This window comes from Ipomoea nil, unplaced genomic scaffold, assembly GCF_001879475.1.
Source record: "Ipomoea nil cultivar Tokyo-kokei standard unplaced genomic scaffold, Asagao_1.1 scaffold1993, whole genome shotgun sequence".
Lineage (NCBI taxonomy): Eukaryota > Viridiplantae > Streptophyta > Magnoliopsida > Solanales > Convolvulaceae > Ipomoea > Ipomoea nil.
In genome coordinates, this window is record NW_017618421.1 from 3,722,485 (window position 1) to 3,732,702 (window position 10,218).

The following is a 10,218-nucleotide window of genomic DNA, read 5'->3' on the forward strand; positions in this document are numbered from 1 at the left end:
GACTAAACAACTTTGGGACAAGCTAATAGAGCTCGCAACGGGAATTGAGCATTCTTAATAATTAATACTCCTTTTGTCCTGAATTGATTGTCACATTTGTTTTTTTGCATGATTTTAAGAAATTAAAGTAAATGCTATGTGTTTTCCAATTATGTCTTTCACTTTTCTCACTTGTGAAAATAAAAGCAATAAAGAAAGCATTTCATAAGGGTAAATTGAGAAAAGTAGAATGATGGTGATATTCAACTTTGGAAAGAGCAAAACAATTTGGAACAAACAAAAAACAAAAGTAAGACAAATAAAATGGGATGGAGGAATATTACTTAAGAAGAACATCATTTAAATAAGCTTTAAGATTCAAATTTGAAGAACCATATTCTTTCATGGAACTCTTAGCTAATTCTCTCCATTTCATTGCATTCTTTCTCAGCTCAGCTCCTTCCTCTCCCATCACACATTCAATGCACCTCTTTAGCTCACGAGCTTCAACAATGCCATCTTCATTAGCTTTCACTCTCATCCCAGTTTTCCAAACATCTTGAATGAGCTTAGCGTTGCAAATTTGGTCACTCCACAATGGGAAGGCCACAATTGGCATCCCCAACACCAAAATTTCTATCGTCGAATTCCACCCGCAATGAGTCAAGAAACACCCTATAACCGGGTGTTGCAGAACCTCTACTTGTGTACACCAACGAATTATCTTCCCTTGCTTCTCCAATTCCTCCTTGCAGCTCAAATTTTCTTTTGGCTTTTGAACACCAGTCAGTGTCTCCCTAATTACCCACAAAAATGGCATTTTACTCTAAAGAAGTCCTTGAGCAATCTCTTCCATCATCGCGGTTGGGAGATCAGAGTAGCTACCAAATGCTACATAAACCACAGAACCCTTAGGCTGAGAATCCAACCATTCAATATAGTCATCGGACTTTTCAAGCAAGTCACCTCCAAATGAAGTGCCAGCATGATCTTTCCTATCCAAATATGCAAAAGGAACCAAAGGGCCAATCCCGATCAGTGTCAGCTTCTTTATAGCCCTCAAAGCATCAAGCTCCAAGTCATCAAAAGTGTTCACTAGAATCTTCGGGTTCTCTTCGCTGTTAATCAGATCGATCTGATCTTTCATCCCCTGGATAGCCCAATCCAAAGAGTTTGTTGTTGTGTTGGAGAACATATAAGAAAGGAAATCAGTGGGAGCAAGGGGCGGCAACCCAGGAAACTCAACCACTCCATTCTCACTACAACTTCTGAACAAATCCTGGTAACCAGAGAAATAATAGTAATAGATGTCCAAAACCGTGGCAGGTTGAGTCCAAAGAAGTGTGGCCGGAACTTGAAGACTGCGGGCAACTTCCCCGACCCATGCCATAAGTGTGGTGAAGATAATCCGGGTAAACGGAGCACCCTCCGCCGCCTTGGCCTTGACAAGGTTAGCCACGTATTCTAACCCCTTAGTCTTGATGGAATCGTACAAGTGGCAGAAGCCATCAGCGGTGCCTTTGTAGCCGTCGTTGTAGCCATGGGAAAAGGGGGCGAAATCAATGCCGCCGGGTAGTATCGCCGGGCGCTTAGAGATGCGATTGATAACGAAGAGACTGGTTGATAAGGTGACTTTAACTCCCAAGTTGACAAGGCGCTTAGCAAACTGCAAACATGGATTAATTTGGCCGACGAGTGTCTAATATAAGGGAACTAATTAAAACAATTACTGGACTTTGTTGCTCGTTAGAACTTGCGCCCATAGGCTATATTTTTCCGTACACAAAACACCATATGAATTATGGAAAGAGAGAAAACCCAATCTCACCTATTTTCATACATTTGGTTGTAAATGTTTTGTACTTGTTAATGGAAAGTCTCATTTAAAGACTTTTGACGAGCGAGCGGACGAAGGAACATTCTTAGGATATTCATCTACCAGCAAGGTGTACAGAATATTCAACAAATCAACCATGGTGGGAGAAGAATCAATTCACGTTGGGTTTGACGAAAATCACGACAAAAATGGCAAAGATAATGGAGGTAATCGTGATTTAAATAATTCTAATGATACTTTCGAAGATAATGTGTTGCAGGAGGTAGAAGAATCAAGTGATATGGGCACTCACCAAATTGAGATAATACAAAATGTGACACCCGAAGTATCACTCACACCTACAACCGAAATTGCACCCGGAATTCCAACGGAAGAAATCCTTGTAGATGAACTCGAAGATGCACCCGTCAACAATTCACAACAAGGGGAATCACACCAAGTGGTATTTCAACAGGAAGGAAACTCTTAGAATCCAATAAGTTTCCAACCAAATCGAAAGTGGCTAAGAAGTCACCCACATGACTTAGTCATTGGAAATCTGAGGGACGGAGTAAGAACACGATCATCTACTAGGGACCAACAACAAGATGTACCAACAAGGGATGCAATGTTCTCATGTTTTCTATCACAACTGGAACCGAAAGAAATTGACGAAGCTTTAGACGATCCAAGTTGGATAGATGCCATGCAAGAGGAATTAGATCAATTCAAGCGCAACGACGTATGGAAACTTGTTCCAAGACCAATGCACCAAAATGTAATTGGAACTAAATGGGTCTTTAGGAACAAAGCAAACAAAGACGGCGTCATTGTTAGGAATAAAGCAAGATTAGTCGCAAAGGGGTATTCACAAGAAGAAGGCATTGATTTTGATGAGACATTCACCCCCGTCGCACGACTCGAAGCAATCCGGATATTCCTAGCATATGCAGCGCACAAGAATTTCATCGTATATCAAATGGACGTAAAGAGCGCATTTCTTAATGGCTTACTTGAAGAAGAAGTTTACGTTGAACAACCACCCGGTTTTGAGGTAAAAAAAAACGTTGGTGATCAAGTCTACAAATTAAAAAATGCATTGTATGGGTTAAAACAAGCTCCGCGAGCTTGGTACGACACCTTGTCAATGTTCTTAATTAGTTGTGGATTCACCAAAGGTCTAGTCGATAAAACCCTATTTAGAATTTAAGAAAATAATCACATTTTATTAATACAAATTTATGTTGATGACATTATTTTTGGAAGTACTGATAAATCTTTATGTGAGAAATTTTCTAAGCTCATGCAGAACAGGTTCGAGATGAGTATGATGAGAGAATTAAATTACTTTTTGGGACTGCAAGTCAAGCAACTTGAAGAAGGAATTTTCATAAATCAAGCCAAGTACACAAGAGATCTTATCAAGAAATTTGGCGTAGATGGAAAATCCTCAGTCAAAATTCCCATGAGTACATCTCAAAAATTGGATAAAGATGATGAAGGAAAGGATGTCGACCAAACGATGTATCGAGGGATGATAGGATCGTTACTATACTTAACCGCAAGTAGACCGGACATATCCTACTCGGTTGGCGTATGTGCAAGATTCCAATCTAAGCCCAAAGAAAGTCATATGATTGCAACCAAGAAGATAATTTGATATCTCAAAGGAACAATCAATGTGGGATTATGGTATCCCAAAGAAGGAGATTTTACACTAACTGGTTATTCAGATGCAGATTTTGCAGGTTGTAAAATAGACAGAAAAAGTACCTCAGGAACATGCCAGTTCTTAGGGGGAAGATTGGTCTCTTAGTTCAGCAAAAAGCAAAACTGCATAGCTACGAGCACTGCCAAAGCCGAATATATTGCAGCTGGGAGTTGTTGTGCACAAATCTTGTGGATGAAGCAACAATTATTGGACTATGGGATTAAGTACGAAAACGTTAGCATTTTATGCGATAATACTAGTGCAATCGCCATAACTCAAAATCTGGTGCTTCATTCGCGAACCAAGCATATCGACATTCGACACCATTTTATCCGAGACGACGTTGAAAAGAAAGATTTGAAAATCAATCATGTTCCCATGGAGAATTAAATTGCCGACATTCTCACAAAACCGTTGTGCGAATCTCGTTTTGCAACTCTTAGGCATGAAATGAGAATTATCGAAATGAGCAAAGCATTTCTAAACTCTTAATTTTGAAATGTGTTCGCACTCTGCATGTAATGTGTTATTTATGTGGCTTACGTGATCATAAGTGATTCAATATTTTTTTTGCATATGATATATTTGTGTGTACGTCTGATATGTATTTAGTTGTGTACATGTTTTCGTAAAATTGATATGTGCCTAAATGTGTTAATTGTGTCTTACAAAATTTGCGTACATGTTTTTGTAACTTAATTATGTGAAATTTTGTATTACCTTTGTTTACATATTTGTCACGTTTTTAGCATATTTAATATGTGTAATTTAATCTAAGTATGCTCTAATTAATTAGTTTAATTAAGTAATTTTTTTTTTGAATATGTAATTAAGGGGGAAATTTTTTTTTGGTTGGGTCAGCATATATTAAGGGGGAACTCTCAAATTGCTTGCATGCATGTTTGTCTAAAATTGATATCTCAAAAGTCAAAAAGTTAGGCTCAGAGCGAGTTTTTTGCACTTTTAGTCCCACGACTATAGTGACACCGGCAGAATTGATCCACGACTTTTGAACCTTGCAATTTTAGTCCACGACTATTGATTTTTTTGCAAAAATAGTCCTTCCGGCCACTTTTTCGTCAAAATTTCACCGGAAAAAAAAATTCTTCATTTTTAGCCAGGTTAAAATTGACATTTTACTTATCTCAACAAATTAAAAGAAAAAAATTGATATTTGACTACATACAATATTACTGGGCTACATACTACTGTCCCAGGCGGCGGAGTTCCTGGAGCAGGCAGGGCTGTCAGTAAGCGGCGGAGCGGCCATGGCGTTCCCCGGGCTAGTTGGGTTATCCGGCAACAGCTTTGGACTGGTACATGTACTCCGCCGTCGCATTTAACCCAGCTAAAAATAGAGAATTTTTTTTTCCGGTGAAATTTTGACGGAAAAGTGGCCGGAAGGACCATTTTTGCAAAAAGATCAATAGTCGTGGACTAAAATTACAAAGTTCAAAAGTCGTGGATCAATTCTGCCAGTGCCACTATAGTCGTGGGACTAAAAGTGCAAAAAACTCGGCTCAGAGCTATGGAAAGTCAGATTCATTTAATTCACTTTGAAAATTGAAAGACCTTTTCAGAATATTAGGTATATATCTGTTAGTCTAAAATTTTATCAGCTTTATTGAAACCTGAAATCGAAGTGATAATATTTATCTGGAATATATTTATTGCTCGAACAGATTATTTTCGAGATTTTTTTATCTGATTTGCTCCAGGTTGGCGGTTATTTGAAGCACAATTTTTGGCGCCATGTACCCACAAATGGAGTATTTAAATCTGAGCTGGCAAATTTAAATCATGTGGAAGGTCGAATTTATCCTCAAAGATATCAACACTCTCTCTCCATCCACTAGGGGGAAAAGAAGTAATTTCCCAAGGACTTTGTCCTCTTTTCTAACGGGTAGGAAAAGAAAAACCCAAAAACTGAACTCATCTTCTCCATCCATTCTCGCCGGCCGACTACAACAAGGAGGAAGAAACCCAAATCACCTCAAATGCTTCCACACCTATCCAAAACCTTCTACACAAAATCATTCTACCCATAAATACCCATCACCCAAACCCAATATCTCATCCAAAAATCCTCTAAAACCAAATACCCAAACCCCTCAACTTTTCGGACTCTACCGCCGAAAAATCCGAAAAACCCCACCAAAATCACCCAACTCAAGGTCTAATCAATGGAGATTGAACAATTGGAGACGGAGACAATCACTACTGGAGGGACAAGGAGATCAAGCCGTGTGCTTAGTGTCATGATTCTCGACACCATCGATTTCAACTCTCAAGTCCAAGACAAAGCTTTAGGGGAAAAAATTATCAATTCTCTTGAAACTTGTGGATTGTTAAATTTTTGCACCTTTAGATACATTGGATTTTACAAAGATGAAGTGACCGAGCTATATTTGCATGCTAAAGTTGAGAATAATTCGATTAAATCTATGGTGAAAGGAGTAGAGGTGGAAATAAAAGTCAATGATTTTCGGAGGGTATTTAATCTTGTAGAATCGAATTTGAGAGTAGAAACTCATGATTTTGATGTCAATGCCTTTTGGGCCGAGGTACGCGATGCCAACGCACCGCTAGCTCCTAAGATAAATGGCAAGAAAAATGATCTCAAAAAGGAATATGGACTCTTGTTGAATATTGTACACAAGTGTGTTGAGTCTAGATATTATTGCCGTGACAAATTGTCTAGGGAGAAGCTAATGATCATGAATGTTATTTGACATATAACATAACAATTTGTTTATCCTCTTAATACCCTAAGATCAAAAGGGCCTATTCCGATGCAGATAATTGATAAACCGAAAGGTGAAAACACGGGCCTTTTTGGACGGTGCTAAGCCTAAATTCACTATTCTGTAGGATCGCTTGTACAAGTTGTATGGCTATTTTGTAGGTCAAGTTCTTCCTACAAATTCAAACCTGAGTAGCCTTCTTTATTTGCGTTTGGAAAACAACCGCTTTTCGGGTGAGCTCTCTCGTGGCCAATTAATTAGCATGCGGTTGGAATTGTTAGATTTGAGCAACAACTCAATCAGAGACGAAATTCCTGACTGGATTGGAAACCTTTCAGGACTCAGGTCAATAATTTTGTCTAATAATTTTCTACGAGGTCCTATACCAATGATGTATTAACGGAAGAGGCCAGTTGAGTTATATACTGCGGTTGGGTCATATAATCAATACATAAACAGATAAACAGATTTAATCAACGTCATCATACACAATCAAATACATTGAAGGTCTCCTTTGGATGATCCAACAACATATAACTTTAAACATAATACTTTTTTTTTTTTTGAATGCACTTTAAACATAATACGATGCTAAAAAATTTCATATAATTGGTCATTAAGTATATTATGACTAGACTCGTTTGCTATCTTTAGATATGCTAAACAATCCAATCAAATATAAATAATTAACCAATATTATGTTTATAATTATGAAATATTTGATCAACCTTTGGGCGGGCGACTCTTAAATATTTCAAAATTACTAAACTTCAATTTACCCAATACATTAGAGGAATAAATAAATAAATAAAATCATGTCATCCCATTATAAGCATCACATAATCATGGGTAATTGAATTTTATTTAAATTTGATATCTATTAAAACTTTATAATTTGGTCACTTCGGGGACTAACAAATTAATCATAACTAGCTAGATACCAATTCAAATAGATATACTATAATAAATAATATCATAAAAAACAATGCATAACAATAGTTTGAAAGAGATACATAATCTAATTCTAACTGGATAACAGTCCTAATAGAAAGACAATTCTAATATGAGAGTATTAGTACATAATGAATATATATAATATTCAAATTAATCTATAGAACTGAACTCACTGATGGAACATGAGAATATAATATGCACTTAACCATGGAATTAACACTTTTATATGGCCAGTGCATAAATACATATATATATATATATATATCAAAAGCATGCGGCAACCACAAAATTATAAAAACATATGTAGGGTAATACCATAATTACTAAAGCATATGCATATCAATACTTCATTGAATAGTGTAATCCATCACTTCCAAATAAACAGTACATGCATACGCAGTCCATCACATGCTTTCTATTTTCATATAACCAATACATACATGCTTACAAAAACATACAAAAATAACTTAAAACATTTGAGTAGCAAATTAAATCTCATTAAATATTTCGTACAGGGCATCATTAAATTAAAAGAAGAAAAATATGAAAACATTACGTAGATGGAAATCCTTATATGGCAACAGTACGAATTGAAATATGAAGAAGAAAAATACGAAACACTAAGTATGAAGAAGAAATCATCAAAAGTACGTACATACATACCCTTCATCATGATATATGGAAAAACATGTGTTCTACAACCTGCCTCTTGATACCACATATAAGTAAATTCTATGAACATAAAATCTTCAGAACACATGCCTTTCACATACTGTATTTAAATGGTGTTCTGTGAACACACCTGGCTCCATTGTTAATCAGTGAATGCTTGAACTAGAGACTTGGTTTCTCCCTCCAAACCTTCAACATTCCTTTCTCTATGAACTCTGATGGAGAGAGATTTTAGTTTTGTTTTTCGGAAGTTTCTGACGGAAAACGCGATGAACAAAAGGAGAGATAGAAAATGGAACTAATTTCATTTCATTATTATTTAAGATAGTGCGTGAAGAGGAAAATATCTCTATATATACAAGAAGGTAACGAAAGGTGACGGCTGTAACAAATAAAGGCGAAAAGGTCAATAAGGAGCTTTCTCCACTTCTTCCCTGCTCTCAGGTGTATTCTCCAACACCCCCCCATAAGTTGGCGCATGCAAGTCCTGGATGTCCAACTTAGAGATGAAGATCTTGAACAGAGCAATGGGAAGTGGCTTCGTGAAGCCATCAGCTATTTGATTCGATGAGGAGACCATCAGGAGCTTGATCAGCCCATGAGACACCTTCTCCAGGACAAAGTGGTAGTCTATTTCGATATGCTTGGTTCTCTCGTGGAAGACGTGATTCTCGGCTATGGCTATTGCGGATTTATTATTACAAATCGTGGCTACCAGTCACTGCACGTATGTATGTAAGTCTTTGAGAAGGAAGGGGATCCATTGGACTTCACACAATCACACACAGTGGAGGCAAGGGCATGGTATTCGGCTTCGGACGATAATCTACAACTGTTGCTTGCTTCTTTGATTTCCAGGAAATGAGAGCAAAACCAAGAAAAATACAATATCTGGTTATAGACCTTCGTGACTCAATATAAGAGGCCCAATCCGAGTCTGAGATAATATAAAGCTGTAAAACTTCACCTTTACTGTAGAATAACCCCTGCCCAGGCGCACTTTTGATATATCAGAGCACCCTGTGTGCATCACTCAGGTGTTTGTCGGTTGGGGCATCTATGAATTGGCTCAATTGTTGGACGACGTATGTAATATATGGTCTTGTGGTTGTTGGATATAGATCGAAGCCAACCAACAAGTCTTCTGTAGCTTCCAATGTCACTCAAGATTGTACCATCACCGTGATGAAGATGATGGCCTGGCACCATTGGGGTATTAACTGGCTTGCATTCAAGGAATCCGGCATCAGATAAGATATCAAGAGCATGAAGAAAAAAGTGATAGGGATTCTAGAGATGATGAAGAAGAAGAAAGTGATAGTGATCATAAATTTTTGGAAGACTTTATTGATTCTGATTATGAAATGAATGAAGGGAGAAGGGATGATATAGAGTTTGAAAAATATGTTGATGAAACAGTTGAGTATGGAGGTGTGGGATCAATAGTAGTTTGTGAAGAGAATGGCCTGCATGCTACTAATGGAGGTGATGATGGAGTTAATTTATCATATGAGGACCATGTGAGTGATGGTGAGAAAGAAGAGAGCAAATGGCCCATTTTTAGACCAACTGAATTGACAAACCCTATATTCTGCAAAGGGTTAACATTTGCTACCAAAGAAATGTAACACCCCACTTTTCTTAAACTTAATTAACAAACTAAACCTTTGAAGATAAGCTAAAGTAGCGGATTAAAAAAACTAAATAAACATAAAGAGGTATCACCACCACAATCACCGTCCGCGGTGACTGCACAGGCTACAAAAGGAATCTAAAAGAGTCAAGCTCAAAGTACTACAACCAAACTTGGAGAACCAAGCCCCGATGTTCAACACCAACAAAAGAAGGTAGCCAACTACAAATCCAAAATAACATAAGAGTTTAGACTACAAATCTATCTAAGCTAAACTAGTCTAACTCGTGCTCTCTTTCTTACGAACTGGGCCCACCTGAAAGGGGTTAACACACAACAAGTAGAAAACAAACTCGTTAGCACGAAACTAAGTATAACGCCACTCAACCCTGTAAAGTAATACAATATATACTTTTGGAAAACATTTGTTCCACATTCTTAGATCAAGCAACTTAATCACTTAAATCATACTTTGGCATTAACTTCTAGATGCTTGCAACCTAGTTAACGAATAGGCATGCTTATACAACGAACATCACTTCACAGTCTCAAAACTTGTAAACAAATCTAAAGTTTTCTCAAGTACTCAACAATCTCATGATTTCTCATATAATCAAATAAGCAATCTCATGCTATGAAATAACACATAAAGCAAACTCATGCTATTAAATACTAATCATGCAATATCGTGCAAGGTATATAACTCATA

General features: G+C 37.2%; 1 pseudogene; it reads right to left on the bottom strand.

Annotated features, from left to right (window-relative positions):
- Positions 1 to 271: 271 nt before the first annotated feature.
- LOC109147390 lies at positions 272 to 9,988 on the bottom strand (annotated as a pseudogene).
- Between the last annotated feature and the right edge of the window lie 230 nt (positions 9,989 to 10,218).